This window comes from Wyeomyia smithii, chromosome 3, assembly GCF_029784165.1.
Source record: "Wyeomyia smithii strain HCP4-BCI-WySm-NY-G18 chromosome 3, ASM2978416v1, whole genome shotgun sequence".
Taxonomy (NCBI): Eukaryota; Metazoa; Arthropoda; class Insecta; order Diptera; family Culicidae; genus Wyeomyia; species Wyeomyia smithii.
This window is the reverse complement of record NC_073696.1, coordinates 26,209,443-26,225,811: the sequence shown is the minus strand read 5'-3', so window position 1 is coordinate 26,225,811 and position 16,369 is coordinate 26,209,443. Positions and strand designations below refer to the sequence as shown.

Here is a 16,369-nt window from a genome sequence, read left to right as displayed (position 1 = left end):
ATATATATATATATATATATATATATATATATACATATATATATATATATATATATATATATATATATATATATATATATATATATATATATATATATATATATATATATATATATATATATATATATATATATATATATATATATCCTACAATCATCCAACACGTTCAATGTCGCTCTGAATTGCGTAAATGCTTAACTGGTGCGTTTTGTACAGCTCTCCCCTACATAAAACAGAGTAAATAGTTATTCGTATAAAAGCCTAAGTTAGGGCATATTTACACATAGTGATGTTTCGCAGGATTCTGACGCAGATTGGTTGGATAAAATGTCTGCCCATGTAAGTTTACTGAAGTTTTTTTCATAAATTGAGTTAATCTAGTGGGTGATCCTCTACAGGGAAGGGGTCCACTATAGGTTAATTTACCATACTGTTCGGAGAATGAACGCCTGGGTTGAAATGGGTTAAAAACAGGCAACCCTGTGGTTTAAATGACTTAAATGTGATGTAGGGTAAATGGACTGGACCACCCATCAGATTTACTCAATTTATGTGATAACTCGAGGGATTTTCAGAAAACTTCCATCGGAAAACATCCTATGCAACGGATCTGCATCAGAATTGCGAGAAACATTTGTGAATTTTGATTCAGGGTAAATGGAGTTAATTTGACCAGTGGTCCATTATAGGAAACGGGTCCACTATAAATTTTTTTTTCATTTTGTTTGAAAAAAAAATAGTTAATAATAGCAATAAATTGATTTTCGCGTGTATCTTTATTATTTTCAAACGATGTTTTTTATCAACCCAAAGTTTTTTCTGAAATTTATTTTGTTAACCCATTACAACATCGCCAAGAGACTTAGCGATTATTCATGTGAAATCATACGAAACCGAATAAAAAAATGAATTATTATCCCAAAAATGATTCCCAGTGTTTGTTTTATGAAAACACGGCCATGAATCACCACATGCAAACTTCTTTCACCAAACACAAATATCACTGCCAGAGTTAAACTAATGGTTCGAGCTTGCATTTGGGCATTTACTCGTCAGTTACAGCCGAAGTAGAAGCTGTGTACCGGATATGTCGGCATACAGTATAAACAAATGGAGGTTCTCATGGTCGAACTTTCCAACATTGCAGTCAGGTTTTTCATACACAAAATTCCATTGAGTTAACCGTCAATCTCACAACTACTCCCACGCGTAGGCCCGCAATATCACACATATTGTTATGCTCTTGGATCATGCGGCTTATATGTCTTTTATGGCTGACTGATTTTTGTTCATACCTTTGAGTCGGTCTGATTGCTTGTGTTGTACAAAGTTTTATGTGTGCTTTACAGTTTTGAAGTTTTATTCAAGTGTTTTACGAAGAAGCGAGCAATGTCTTAAGAGGAAGTTAATAAGATCGATTTAGTGAGTTTGCTCATACAACCTAGAACAGAAAATGTTATAAATGATTGCATTGAATTGATTAAGCACCGTTTTAAAACAGTTTTTCACAAACAAGATCATAGAAAACTGTCTCAACATTTGGTGGCTCTACAGTCGAGATTTGCTAAATCGTTTCGTCTTCAGTAGTTTTGTTTGAATTGAATAGCTTCACAACTATCAAAAGTTAGATTCGTGTGCGATCTCTGCGGACAAATCGCGAACTAACTCTCAAAGCCATAAGAAACGTTTTACTATTATGTGCATCTTTGCTGCAAACAGTAATCGTTTATCTCGTTCCACTAACGACTTATTTACGTTAATTCGAAAACACAAGACATTTGCCTCAGTTTACGTGGTTTATAGACAGCTCCTTGTCAGTACAAAACTTCTCTCATATGTCATAATCATCTGCAGTGGAAAACCACCAATTTGGCACAAAAAAATGAATTTTGGCCGGAAATTTCAGCTTTCCGACCATTGTGCAATGTAACGAACGGAAGGGGCCTTCGACTAATTGTTTTCGCCGCCTCCAAGAACATGACCATATGTAGTACCTACTTCCAGCATACCCTACCATATCGGTACACCTGTAGATCACCACAACAGACCGAATCACAAATCGATCAAGTTTTGATTGATGGAAGGCACTTCTCGGATATTATCGACGTCCGAACCTACCGTGGAGCAAACGTCGATTCTGACCAATATCTTCTGATGGTCAAAATGCGCCAAAGACCTTCGATTGTCAACAACATCCGCTACCGTCGCCCGCCACGGAATGACCTGGAACGACTCAAATTTCCCGAAGTCATTACTGAATACGTGCAAAGTCTTGAGGCAGCACTGCCGGAAGAGGGTGAACTCATCGAAGCCTCGCTAGAGGACTGCTGGAGTAATGTAAAAGCAGCGATTAACAGCGCAGCTTAGGGTTCGGTTCGGTTAGGGTTCGTCGAAAGGAATCGACGTAACGGTTGGTTCGACGAGGAGTGTTAGACGATTCTAGACAAGAAGAATGCAGCGCGTGCATTGATGCTGCAGCAGGGACCCGTCAAAACGTGATGCGGTATAAACTGAAACGAAGACAGCAGACCCATCTGTTCCGGGACAAAAAGCACCGCCTGGAAGAGATGGAGTGTGAGGAAATGGAGCAGCTGTATCGTTCGCAAGAAACACGTAAGTTCTACAAGAAACTGAACGCATTCCGCACCGGCTTTGTGCCGCGAGCCGATATGTGTCGGGATAAGGATGGAGGAATCTTGACGGATGAACGTGAGGTGATCGACAGGTGGAAGCAGTACTACAATGAACACCTGAATGGCACAGAGCCAGAGGACCAAGACGGTAGAAGGAAAGACTTCGTCAGCACAGCGGATGAGGGAGACATTCCGACCCTTACGATAGGTGAAGTTAAGGATACCATCAAGCAGCTCAAGAACAACAAATCAGGTGGAAAAGATGGCATCGCAGCGGAGCTTATCAAACTGGGCTCGGATAGGTTGGCTTCCTGTCTGCACCAGGTGATAGTTAGGATCTGGGATACAGAACAGCTGCCGGAGGAGTGGAAAGAGGGATATTTATACACAGACTTCACACCCAACTATTTAAGTGTACAGGACAATTGCGGGGCTAGCGCTACGATCATACTGACACTAACAGTCTCTCCCGAGGCGAGACTCGAACCGACGACAACTGGCTTGTTGGACCAGCATTGTACCTCGAGATCATCTGAGAGATGTGCGATTAAGCAACTATCATAAATAACACTGGTTGACAAGCAAAAAAATGCCTGGAAAAATATAAGAAAATTATATTTAGTACCTTTAGCAAGCTCGGAAGTGCGTGAAGCCTTTATAGACCTTAACAAAATGTTTTCGTAAGCAAAAATGGAAACGATGAACTCGATGAACAATTACTCTGCGGCCTTTTGACATGCTTTCTTTAATTGGTAACGATGACCACCGTTAAACAGGGTGATTGGTTCTTTGTTGAGAGTATCTCAGGAGCTGATAGAGGGCTATAGGTATTTAATGAAAAAAAAAAAAAACTCTTCTACGCATATACCCTAACAGTGATCTACTCGGAGTTATTCAACTTTGACGTGGATACTATTCCATAAAGTGACTGTAACTTTGAGTGTATACAACTAACTTTCTACTAATTTTTTTTCACCAAATCTTGTCCTCTATCAGCCCCTGGAACACTCCCAAGAAGGAACCAATCACTCTCTGTACTAAAATCTTCCCAAGCGAGGGATACGTAGCGTGTGAAAAGCCGCATGAGAGCTGCATTAATACCGCGTAAAAACTTCATTTGCAATTTTTTTTCATGTCTGCTAAATAATTTCGAAAAAGAATCAAAAGCAGTGTTATAAACATTCGCGAATTGAGATGAAAATCAGGATAAAATAAAAAGGTCAGGTCAAATCAGTGACTATTAACTAATATTTCCGGAAAATTTCCGGTCTTCTTCTCAAAAAGACTTGTATACGTTAACTTTATATTTTCACTACGCTTTGTTAAAATAATTATAAAGAATGTAGTTTTTAGTAAATTTGAAATTGCTGCTCATTGGTTAAACCTTAGAAAAGAAATCAAATTCAACAGGAGATCGAATTGGGGGCTTACTAGAGACAGACGAATCAGCTCTGCTGTGCTAAAACCTAGTAAAATAGCTCTATTGGCCAAAATAGGAATTAGATAGTAAACTTGTCGGTTATAACTCGTTAGAAAGGTTTGTGTATTCAAAAAAATCTCGATTATGTTGAAAAATCGCCCATTTTTTATTCTTTGAGTACTGTTCATTCAGTTACTGTTAAATTACTGATAATAAAACGTTAATCTCAATTTGTCTTTTCCTAAGAGCCTTTGACTGCTACTTTAGTATTTGGCATAAAATATTAGCTAATTATTTGGTGTGGCCAATCTCAACGGAACCCTTTTCCGACAAGTTTCATACAAAAAAATATTATAAAATAAGACTCTGAAAACTACTGTATACTACCGTGACAAGACATTACGACGTAGATCAATTTGATCAGTTTTTCAATACGGGCCGCAAACGGATGAATTTCTCGTCACTTTTGCCTCAAAATGGTTCCTACGCCAGTATGTTTTTTGATTTTTACTCTGCAAAGGAACATGACAGAAGAGAGGTCTTCGAATAACGAACAAATTGGCATAAAAAATCGAAAAAATGGCGCTTTCACATTGTTATCTCACTGGAGTATAGAAAAACGCCAACAACACTAATAATTGTCACGATCTCAAAACTTATAGAAATATTCTTTATCAACCTGATATTCCATTGAATTTTAAGGAATCTAGTTCGTTTGTTGGAGTCGTGAACAATGGATCTTACCTAGTTGAATAGAAATTAAGTTTTTTTTACATTCTTTTTGATTATTTAAAGCCGTATGAAAGCCTAAAAATTATGTGACTAACAAACAAAATACAAATGTATTGGTTCTGCTTGAAGTAGATTCTCAAAATTCGAACAGATTCTGCACGTATCGCAGAAACGATTCCTTTCACAATTTCGTCACCGAGTTATAGGAATCCTGGGAATTCTTACTCAGGATTCTCAGCGTGTTAGTTAAATTTTTTTTTTTGAAAATTCCTTAAGCTTTTGTATAAATTGAATTAATCTGGCGGGAGGTACACTATATGACAGAGGGCCACTATTGGTAAAATGGAATATTAGCCTTCTGCATTAGAGCATATTGGCCTTTGTTGTGGTGCGTCTTGGCCACGAACTCGTTTGGTAGCAATGGTTTGGGACATTGAAATCTAGTATTTTAAAGTAAGCTTCGTCATAAAGATACATTATATATATATATATATATATATATATATATATATATATATATATATATATATATATATATATATATATATATATATATATATATATATATATATATATATATATATATATATATATATATATATATATATATATATATATATATATATATATATCCTACAATCATCTTACACGTTCCATGTCGCTGTGAATTGCGTAAATGCTTAACTTGTGCGTTTTGTACAGGTCTCACCTACATAAAATAAAACAAATGGTTATTCGTATAAAAACCTGAGTTAGGGTAAATTTACCCATAGTGGACCCGTTGTCTATGGTGGACCACTCGTCAGAATGACCCAATTTCTTTCAACAGAAATCGGAATTTATTCATGTTTCTCGTGATTCTGACGCTTTCTGAAAATCCTTTGAGTTTTTTCTTAAATTGAGTTAATCTGGCGGGAGGTCTACTACAAGGAAGGGGTCCGCTATAGGTTAATTTACCATGCTGTTTGGAAGATGAACGCCTGGGTTAAATGGGTTAAAAACGGGTAACCCTGTGGTTTAAATGATGTAGGTTAAATTAACCTATGCTGAACCGCTAGATTAACTCAGTTCACGCGAAAACTCGAGAGATTTTCGGAAAACTTCCATCGTGAAACATCTTATGCAAAGGATAAACTTCGATGTAGGGTAAATTAACCTATAATGCACCTTAATTGCACTTTATTAACCTATAGTGGACCACCCGTCAGATAAACTAAATTTGACTTAGCATAAATCGGAATTTATAGATGTGGGTGGTCCAGTATAGGTTAATTCACCCAACATTAAGAGAAATGGAGTTAATCTAACGAGTGGTCCATTATGGGAAACGAGTCCACTATAGGTTAATTCACCCTATTTCGAGTTTTTGATTAAATTGAGTCACAAAAAGATTCCAATACTTTCACTTCTTTGCATATATTTAACACTTTTGTGCCCTTGATGTTAAATTGTAGAAGAATCAAAACATTTTCTAATGTTTTGCATTAATGAAAATTTTTCAAATGTTGTGATAATTAAATAGCGTAAAATATGGCTCTCATTGCAGAATGGGGATTATTGAGAAAAAACTTTTTTTATTCTACGCAGTTTGTTTTATTCCATGCTTTTATTTGTGTTTTTAATTAATGAAAAAAAATTCGCACGCCTGTTTGTGGAGGCATAATTAAGGATTCTACTCAAGAGAGTTTTTCTTTAGATCCTCTCAGCTGTGATATTTGCGATTAAGCGAATTTAACTATTATTAATAACACTGGTCGACAAAAGCTAAAAAGGCTTGGAAAAACATAACAATTATAGCTTTTTACTTTTTTTCGTGAATTTTGGTACCTTTAGCTACCTCGGAAGTGCGTATAGTCTTTATAGACCTCAACGAAATCTTCCTGTAAGCAAAAATAGAAACTACGTGAACAATTACTCTGCGAAGCTCACCACCAAAAGCGATGATTGCTTATATTCTTCTAGTTTGAGCTCTAGGCCCAACCAATGTAGTAATAAATTAATAGAATGATTAAGTCAAAACAACAGCAGAAAATCCATGAAACATATGTCGTTAATAATATGGGTGCCGTTAAAAATCCCTCATCTGCTTCTTTTATTGGTAACGATGACCACCGTTATACAGTGTGATTGGTTCTATGTTGGGAGTATCTCAGGAGCTGATAGAGGGCCATATTTGATGTAAAAAAAACTCTTCTACGCATATGCCCGAACGTTCATCTAGTCGGAGTTATTCAACTTTGAAGTTTCTTGAAAACTGTTCCATAAAGTGACTTTAACTTTGAGTGTATACAACTAACATCTATTCTTTTGGTTTTCTTTGAAAGCTAAAAATTTTCTACTAGATACTGCTTCTATATGTCAAAGCGAATGTAAAAAATAATGTACTGAAGGAAAAAAGTTCAAAAGTAATAACTTTTTAAACGTATTCTGATGTTTTCCCACAAAAAAAACATTGTTAACCTTATTGATTTCCTGACCCAATTCTTTGACATCAACTCTCTATCTGCATAAGTTTTCGAAAATTACAATTTTATTGCTGCATGTTTGACATTTCATTCAGACATGTAGAAGCTGTATCTAGCAGAAACTTTTCGCAGCTTTCAAATGAATCCAATAGAATTGCTCAAAGTGCTATACGCTCAAAGTTAGAGCCACTTTATGGGAGAGTATTCAAGAAACTTCAAAGCTAAATAACTCCGAGTAGCTTAACGTTAAGGCATATGCGTTGAAGAGTTTTTTTTTCACCAAATGTGGCTCTCTATCAACCCTTCAAATACTCCCAAGAAGGAACCAATTACTCCCTATACTAAAATCTGTCCAAGGATAGCTAGTAGGGTGCCAAACACCCTGTGCGAAATTTCAGCTCAATCGGACTTGAAATTGGGTGGCGTAAAACGATTGAAGTTTGCCTTTTTTAAATCTAAAAAATCTCCCAAGGGGTGGTGAAAGCAGGGGTGGTTACGTGGAATTTCGGTTTTCGAAAAAAAAAATGTTGATGCCAGATGACTTAAAAACGCATGAAACGTCGAGAAATGGTCATCTGAAAAAAAAAATTTATTTGAAAAAATCGGCTCTCTGGGACTTTTGTTTTTTCAATTGTGGGAGGCGAAGTTGAACTTATCTTCTGAAATTGATCGCTAGTCTCTCGAAATAACCTATATAATGCTATACACCATAACTACCATCAAATACATTGTTTCATTGGGGTGGTTCATTTTTTTGACATAGGGTGGTTCATTATATTGTGAAAAAATGAAAAAAAGATAAAATGAAAAAAAAAAACACTTCACTGAATACCACTAGAAAAATTTCCTGAAAATATAATAATTGTTATAGCATTGTCTTTAAGGTGCTATGTTGAGCTGGAAAACATACCATATAAAATAGCAAGATGTTACAAAATAAATCTACAAAATATTTCAAAAACCTACTCTGTGCCAAAAAAAAAATTGTATTCTTTTCATTTACCACAATACTGTTCATTGCCAACACTTAATCGAATCCACAGTGCTTTTACTGATATAATCGAACAATAGACTGTATTGATGTTATTTGGCGATAATGAGAGTATATGGAACTCAATCTGATACGCAACACAGTAGACTCGTTGTTTCCGAGTTTGCGTCGTTTTGACAGTTCAACCATACATTTTCTGTCAAGTTTACATCATCAGAACGTGAACGTGCCCATTGCGTTTGGCCTATATAGTGTCCCATACGATCGAATGGATTGTTGACCGTTGGCTGATAGAGATTTGCAACGATAGTAGTGAAGTGTTCACTAGCCTAATACTAGGGACAGTGGTAAATCGCGATTTCGCGGAACCCGCGGAATGCCGCGAAAACCAGCAACACCGATTAATGGGCACCTCGACGGCAACAAGAAACCTTTTCCTAAGCAACCAATCAGATGGAATAGTACTACTGCTTTCTTACAACGAGATTTTGTCAGCCTGGATTGAATTGTTTCCGGACGGTTTGGTTACTAGATCCTCTTCGGGTAAAGATTTTGGCAATCGGAGGCCTGCATGATAGAGTTATAGAGTGTGCAAAATCGAAGTTGAAATATGTAACTACTTAGTACAAGTAGCAAACATTTTTGCATATTTAAAAATACGCAACAGTGAAATTGATATTATAATTTAGATAAGTATTCGAAACGCGGACGGTTTCTTGTGGTTTTCCGGTTGGCAAATAAATATCTATAGATTCCCGGAAACTCGGTAGATGCGGAATGCAGCGTGAGTCAGGATAACATGAATAATACGTGCCTGCGGACACCAATCATGAATCGTACGGTTAAATTATCGTATATCAAATTGACTAGAACAGTTTTTTTTTATTGTTTTAACCCCAAAAAAGCACTTCATTTGACATTTTCTAAAGAAAAGGTTGCCGTGAAATTACCGCGAATTCTGAATATTTTCTATTTTACCACCCGCGAATTTTCGATTTTTTTGCCACGAATTACCACTGTCTCTAGGCTAATATATACGTTCATATTGATGGTAGGGTGCGGCACTAGATCGGCATGAACTTGATTCACTTTGGCAATCGCGTGCGAAAGTAGAAAATGTAAAATGCAAATATCTTGGGTAATGTTGTAAATATTAATTTTGTCTTTCAAAAAAAAAATTACCCCTTCTCAGAAAAATATTTATTTATTGAAAAAGAGTTGAAAGAAAAATTAATTTTTTATAAAAGCTACGAAAGATTATCAAATAAAAATTTAAAAAAAAACTTTTTTTTTCCAACAAATCTTAATTTTTTATTTCTCCATGATCGGACCGGTTTTATTGTTTAGATAACCTTTTGTAGTTTTCAGAAAAAATCTGATTTTTAAAAAATGAGCTTATCTAATTAATTTCAAATTTTTATTTCAACTTTTTTCAAAATAAAAATAATTTTTTTAGAGTGTATATTTTTTTCGGAAAGACAAAATTTTTATCTACAACTTTGCTGAAGACATAACACGATCAAACAAACCATTTTGGTTCTAAAAATATTTGTAATCATCAATACCTTTCCAAAATAGCATTTTTCAATAGCTTCTCAAAAATGAGCCTTGCTCCAAAAAATTAAACCAATAGCACAAAACGGCCTCTCTCTTGCCTATAGAAACGTCTATGCAAAGTTTCAGCCAAATCAAAATTGGTCGATTACATTAATTGCCCGTTTTTTTTGTGAAATTGCTCCACAATTTAAATTTCGTCATTACAATCAAGAATTCTGTCTTGTATTTCATTTAATTTCATTTTGCAAGTGTTGTTTCGGCTATGGATGGAGGATATTTGCAAAAACCTGAAATATTTTGTTAATGATGTCACTTTCCAAAAAATATATATACTTCAGCACTCAGACTGGAAGGGACTGTTGAAATCTAAGCACCGAATCTTGGCAAAAAAGCAGAAAAATAGAAAAAGTTACTGTTAGATGTTGAATCTATCGACTGTTTCTTGATGATGAATAATAATTTCAAAATATTCTATTTTGTATTGCTGTGTTTTTATGTTCAAACAACAAAAAATTCAAAAAAGGATTATCTCATTACCAAATGTTGCATTATTTGTGCGCGAAGTGATTTTTTTTTTTCATTTTATCCTCATTTTTTCACAATAATCTGAGCCACCCTATGTCGAATAAATGAACCACCCCAATGAAACATAATGTATTCGATGGTAGTTATAGTGTATATAATTATACAGGTTATTTCGAGAGACTTTCAACTCCGCCTCCCACAATTGAAAAAACGACTAAGTTCCAGAGAGTCGATTTTTTAAAAAAAAAATTTTTTTTTCAGATGACACCAGTTTTCGACGTTTCTTGCGTTTTTAAGTCATTTGGCACCAAAAATTTTTTTTTGGAAATCGAAGTTTCACGTAACTCCCCTCTCCTCATCTTGGGTGATTTTTGATTTTTCAGATTTCAAAAAAGCCAAACTTCAATCGCTTTGCACCACCCCATTTTAAGTCCGATTGAGCTGAAATTTTGCACAGGGTGTTTTTTCGGGCATGTGAACATTTTGCATTTTTTTTTTTTGAAATTCGAGATGACCATTCTGGTTGGTAACGCAATATCTAGTGCGTAATAAGCCGCATAAAAACTGCATAAATACCGAAATCAGCGTAAAAGCTTCCTTTATAATTTTATTTTCATGTCTGCTAAGGCGGCATACATAAATTACGTAACGCTCATAGAGGGGAGGGGGGTATCCTTGAGCGTTACGATTTGTTACACAGGGGAGGGGGGGGGGGAGGTGAGTTCAGCGTCAAGGAAATCCTTCTGCAGCGTTACGTAATTTTCATGGGGGGTAGGTGTTGGCGTTACGTTTCGTTACATATGGGGGTTATGGATGTCGCCTAAACAATTTCGAAAAAGAATCAAAAGCAGTGTTATAAAGATTCATGAATTGAGATGAAAATCAGGATAAAAGGGTCAGGTCAAATCAGTGAATATTCGGTAATTGGATTAAGACACTCTGAACAAAAAGCATTGAATATATACCACGTAAAAACTACTGTTCTCAAAAACCTACGTACATTTTAAAATCCACGTACATTCTGAAATTCGCGTATATTCCGAAATCAGCGTCAAACTAGCCGCTTCATCTGTGTATTAATCAATATTTCTAAAATCAAAAATTTATTTTAGAAAAAAGATAGTATGATAACTTTTCGCCCTCAATATTCAGTGCTTGTATACGTTAAATTTTATATTTTCATTACGCTTGGTTAAAATAATTATAAAAAAATGTAGTTTTCAAAAAATTTGGAATTACTGCTCACTAGACTTCACTAGAGAGAGACGAATTAGCTCTGCTGAGCAAAAATTCTAGTAGAAAATAGCTCTATTGGCCAAAATAGGAATTAGATAGTAAACTTGTCGTTTATAACTCGTTAGAAAGGTTTGTGTATTCAAAAAAATCTCGATTGTGTTGAAAAATCTCCCATTTTTTTTTCTTTGAGTACTGTTCATTCAGTTACTGTTAAATTACTGATAATAAAACGTTAATCTCAATTTGTCTTTTTCTAAGAGCCTTTGAGTGTTACTTTAGTATTCGCATAAAATATCAGCTAATTATTTAGTGTGGCCAATCACAACGGAACCCTTTTCCGACAAGTTTCATACAAAAAAAATATTATAAAAAAAGACTCTGAAAACTACTGTATACTACCGTGACAAGACATTACGACGTAGATCAATTTGATCAGTTTTTCAATACGGGCCGCAAACGAATGAATTTCTCGTCACTTTTGTCTCAAAATGTTTTCTACGCCAGTATGTTTGATTTTTACTCTGAAAAGGAACATGACAGAAGAGAGGTCTTCGAATAACGAACAAATTGAAATAAAAACCATTATTCGAAAAAATGATGCTTACGTCACATTATCTCACGGAAGTATAGTAAAACACCTAAAAAAATTTTCAATTGTTACGATCTCAAAACTTATAGAAATATTCAAAATCAACCTGAAATACCATTAAATTTGAAGGAATCTAGGTCGTTTTGTGAACGCGTGAAGATTCGTTGTTTATCTAATGAAATTAGTAGAAATTAAGTTTTCCTTACAATCTTTTCGATTGTTTGAAGCCATATCAAAGCTTTAAAATAATGTGACTAACAAGCACAAATTTATTTATTCTGTTTGAAATAAAATTTTCCCTAAAATTGCTTGTGAACTTCCAGATGCTTTTAATGAGCTTTCCTGCACATGTCAGTTATCATCGATATTATTCACAATATCTCGAAGTTGTAAATGTTTAGGATTCTTTTATTGGTGTTGAAATTTATGAACGTTTTTTAGTTTTGACTGATATTTTTCAATGTACTTTAAATAAATGTTAACATAATTTCTGTTTTGTTGATTATCAAGTAACAACGCGCATCAAATTTAGTCGTCGGATTTATTTGAGTTTTCCAGAACAAGCTAAAGATGCTTAACTTAGTATTTTATTTGAATAGTTAGCGCATGAAATAATCGTTAATCTGTAATGAACTGATGTTTGGAACGGAGTACAATGGATAAATTTAAAAATTTTGTCGTGAACAAACCGAACGAAAATATCGGTAAAATATGAACAAAATTTGTAAATAAATTCATTCTAGAAAGAGAGTAAATACTGACTGAGCGCTAGTTTTATGAATCGATAGATTAGTGCGGGGAATTCCAAAACTTTTAGTTAGTACGTTAAAATTTGTCCTAACTTGACCTCCGTACACAATTTGCGATCACACAAAAGAAATCAGTTCACAACACTCAAGCAAAAAATATTTACCATTCTATTGAAATATTATTTATCTTAAATAAATTGTAATTTTTCTCAAAAAACATACTATTCACAACCATAATTTGGAAGCAGTTATGAAAAAGCCACTAGTGAGCGTTGAACCGATTCTGAACGTTTTTCGCGTAATTCGATTTGAAACGGTTGAGAAATAAATACACTTGAAAATGTTGTTCACTCGCGATTATGTTATCAGTATTGAGTACAACTCTTAGAAGAACAAAAACTTCATTGACATTTTAATATGTCTGATATCAGCTTTTGTTTCAAGTAAATCAAATACAGTTACACCACTGCAAGCTTCAGCTCAGCGTTACAAATGAATCAAAATGCCGTCGGCAAACTCATCGCATTGATAGAATACTCAATACTCATTCGGACTTTTGCCGAACTGAACAAATATGCATTTGCATATTCAAAACAAATAGGAGAATAAAATTGCTCACTTGTGTTCATCTCTGTGGCGGTGATCGATCTTTGCAGAAATTTTCATTTCAAGAAACCATTCTCACATCCACTGGTGACGACCCACACTTCAACCACAAATTGGTCAGTCCACTGGCATTCCACTTCCACTGTACACTTGGGGGTCAATACATCTCGTAACGAGTTTTTCACGTTTTCCAATCAATTCTATCCTGCCCTTTTGCAAGGCCGTCAGTCACAGCTTCTTGTGTGGCTCGATTGATCTTGAATCGTTCTTTCTTCTCACCTCCGTTTTCGACCGTCTGCCAAAGATTTCAGAACCGGTTTCGTTCTAAACTTGTTCCTCCAAGAACCAGCTCGCGACTGCCAAAGGGACAAGATTCAGGTTTTTCTCGAGACACTCCACTTTTCTTCACCTTCGGTTATATCCTTTCCGAAATAAGCAGAAAAAAACAGTAATCCTCGTTTATCCTTTTACCCCGTTCCACCAGCAGAAGAAGGCTATACACAGCAGAAAACACTCACCGGAGATCCATATCTTATGTGCCACCTTCTTCGCTATCACACAACACACGCACACATACTGACTTCAAAACCGTGCGCTGTGCCACCACCCCAAGAACCCATCCGAACCGACCGGCCGACCGAGGCACAAAGGCCCAAAAGAAAATTACAAACGTCTCCAGAATATTTACATACTTTCTCATTATTCCACCTCAACGTCAAACCGCCTTTCACTCGCTCGCTCACTCACTCACTCAAACCCCTCTTTGTTCGGATGATTCTCACCTCACCCCACCACGACATTCTTACACCACACCATCAACGTGTTCACATGCTGATGTTGTTATATACATACATAATAAGTTTTGTTTTTCACTTCGTTCGCCTTGGGCCGATGTTTATATGCGAGGAACCCTCACCAACATAAACGCCACATACACGCATACGTCACAAGGATCAAGATCCTTTGAGTATGGTTTACTGTATAGCTTGAGATCAGAAGGAACGGACAAAACGGAGCAGTTATACAGAAGAGAACTCTTTTTTTTCTCTATTGCTTCGTCTCCTGTTCTCTCGTTTCTTGAAGCGTGCAGTTATTAAAAACTTTATTGTAGATCTGACAACATATCTTGTATGCCAAGTTTCTAAGACATTTGGCATAAAATGTTCGATTCCGGAGATTTCATGCTGCTTTTCATCAGACATCATACAAAGCGAAACTTTGCCGGTTTTAAGCCCGATTTCAAAGGCTATATTAATCATCAAGACCTTTGCCAGAGACTTGTAATACTTAAGTTCTTGTACGTGTGGATAAAGTAACGACTGCCGGGAATCAAGTTGGTTGCTAGATTGATTTTAATTAATAACTCTACTTAATGTTGATATTCCTAAGCCCCGGAGAGGGACAGTTCTCTTTTCCGATTTTTCTTTCTGTTGTTTTTATGCTTTCTAATTCTTGGCTTCGTTTCTGTCATTTATAGTTTTAAAGGAAACTTTATCGGTACTCTTTCTTTCACGGAAAACAAGGTGTCTAGCAGCTTAGTGTCTGGCAGTTTATTCCGGCGAGAAAATATCCTTTTCAGACTTCGTAACAGAAGGCTGCTTCGAATGTTTGTCTGTGGAAAAGGAATTTTGTGACTGTACCTGGTTCAGGAAAGGGAGCAGCTCTACGATGAAGCTGGGATTTTCATGGGAACTATTTTAGAGAAGACAACTTTTTTACCATTTACTGAACTACGCAACGGTTTATTTAGAGCAAGCGCACCAGTGAGTTGCCATTTGAGTTGCTATTTTCACAACGCTGGCCGTTGCTAATTTGGATAGCAACCGATGTTCGCACCGGTCGTTGCTATTGGGGATTACCAATTCATCTATTTCGTATTAACGCCGGCAGTTGCTAATTTCTAAAGACCGTCACTAGCTAGCATTAGCAAAATGTTTGTGTGTGTCGTATTTCCCAAAAATTCTGCGCATCTAGTAATAACCAATTTATCTGTCCGTCAATTGTTTCCGGAATGATCTGTGTTCTTTCTGCTTCATAAAATATCTCCTTTATTTCAAGCAACTCTGTTTTAACTTTGTTTCCGTTCTCCCAAATTATCGATAACACAATTCTGTTGCAGGTTTCTTCGTCTGTGCGTGCATGGATTTTTTTATCCTTGTATGTTTAATTAGTGTAATTGCGTTGCCTTCAATTATTATTATACTCAAAATTGGCGAACTGTCATCAATTGTATTTTGTACTTTGTGCTGTCTCAATTCCTACAATTTGCTATTAATATTTGAAAATTTGCAGCCAAACAAAATTTAAATGAAGAACGCGGAAATTGTTCTCGAGTATTTGGTTGATTCTAGTGACGGAGAAAATGATTTCGCGAAACACATCTTTTTATACGCGAGTATGAAAAAGATTTTTGAAAAAATTCGGGGTGGCTCTCAGCCTGGAAAACGGTAAAATATTGCCCGCTATGCTGAGGAAGTTTGCCATCCAGCGTTTTAACAATGTTTTTATTTCAGAAACACAGGTCTATACTGATGACTATTTCCGACGCCGCTTTCGAATTCGTCTTACGTTGTTTTCGAAGATTAAAACAGCTGTAGATGCGAAAAATGGTTTTTTATTCAACAACCAGACGCAACGGGAAACTGAGACTAACATGCCTTCAAAAGAGTCAGCAGCAATAGTCGGTAATACTCCCGAGCAATTCACTCAAACTTTCCAGGTTTATTGAAATAATGACATGGTTGAACAATCTTGTGAGGACTTGAGCTTTAGGCTTCGTGTAGATTAGATTTCTAACTAAAATAGTCATCTAGAATTTAAAAAAAAAACTCTAAATGTTTACCCGCCCGAAAAATCACCCTGTGCA

The 16,369-nt window shown here is 35.7% G+C and overlaps 1 protein-coding gene across 4 annotated transcripts in view; it reads right to left on the bottom strand.

Moving 5' to 3' along the window:
- LOC129728008 (zinc finger protein 271-like) overlaps positions 1 to 14,108 on the bottom strand; it is a 149,909-nt gene extending 135,801 nt beyond the window's left edge. Inside the window, exon 1 of one of the 4 annotated variants that reach the window (XM_055686361.1) lies at positions 14,022 to 14,108. The gene's annotated coding sequence lies outside the window, so the exon portion shown is untranslated. The other 3 variants (XM_055686363.1, XM_055686362.1, XM_055686359.1) reach the window with 3 other exon arrangements.
- Positions 14,109 to 16,369: the final 2,261 nt, after the last annotated feature.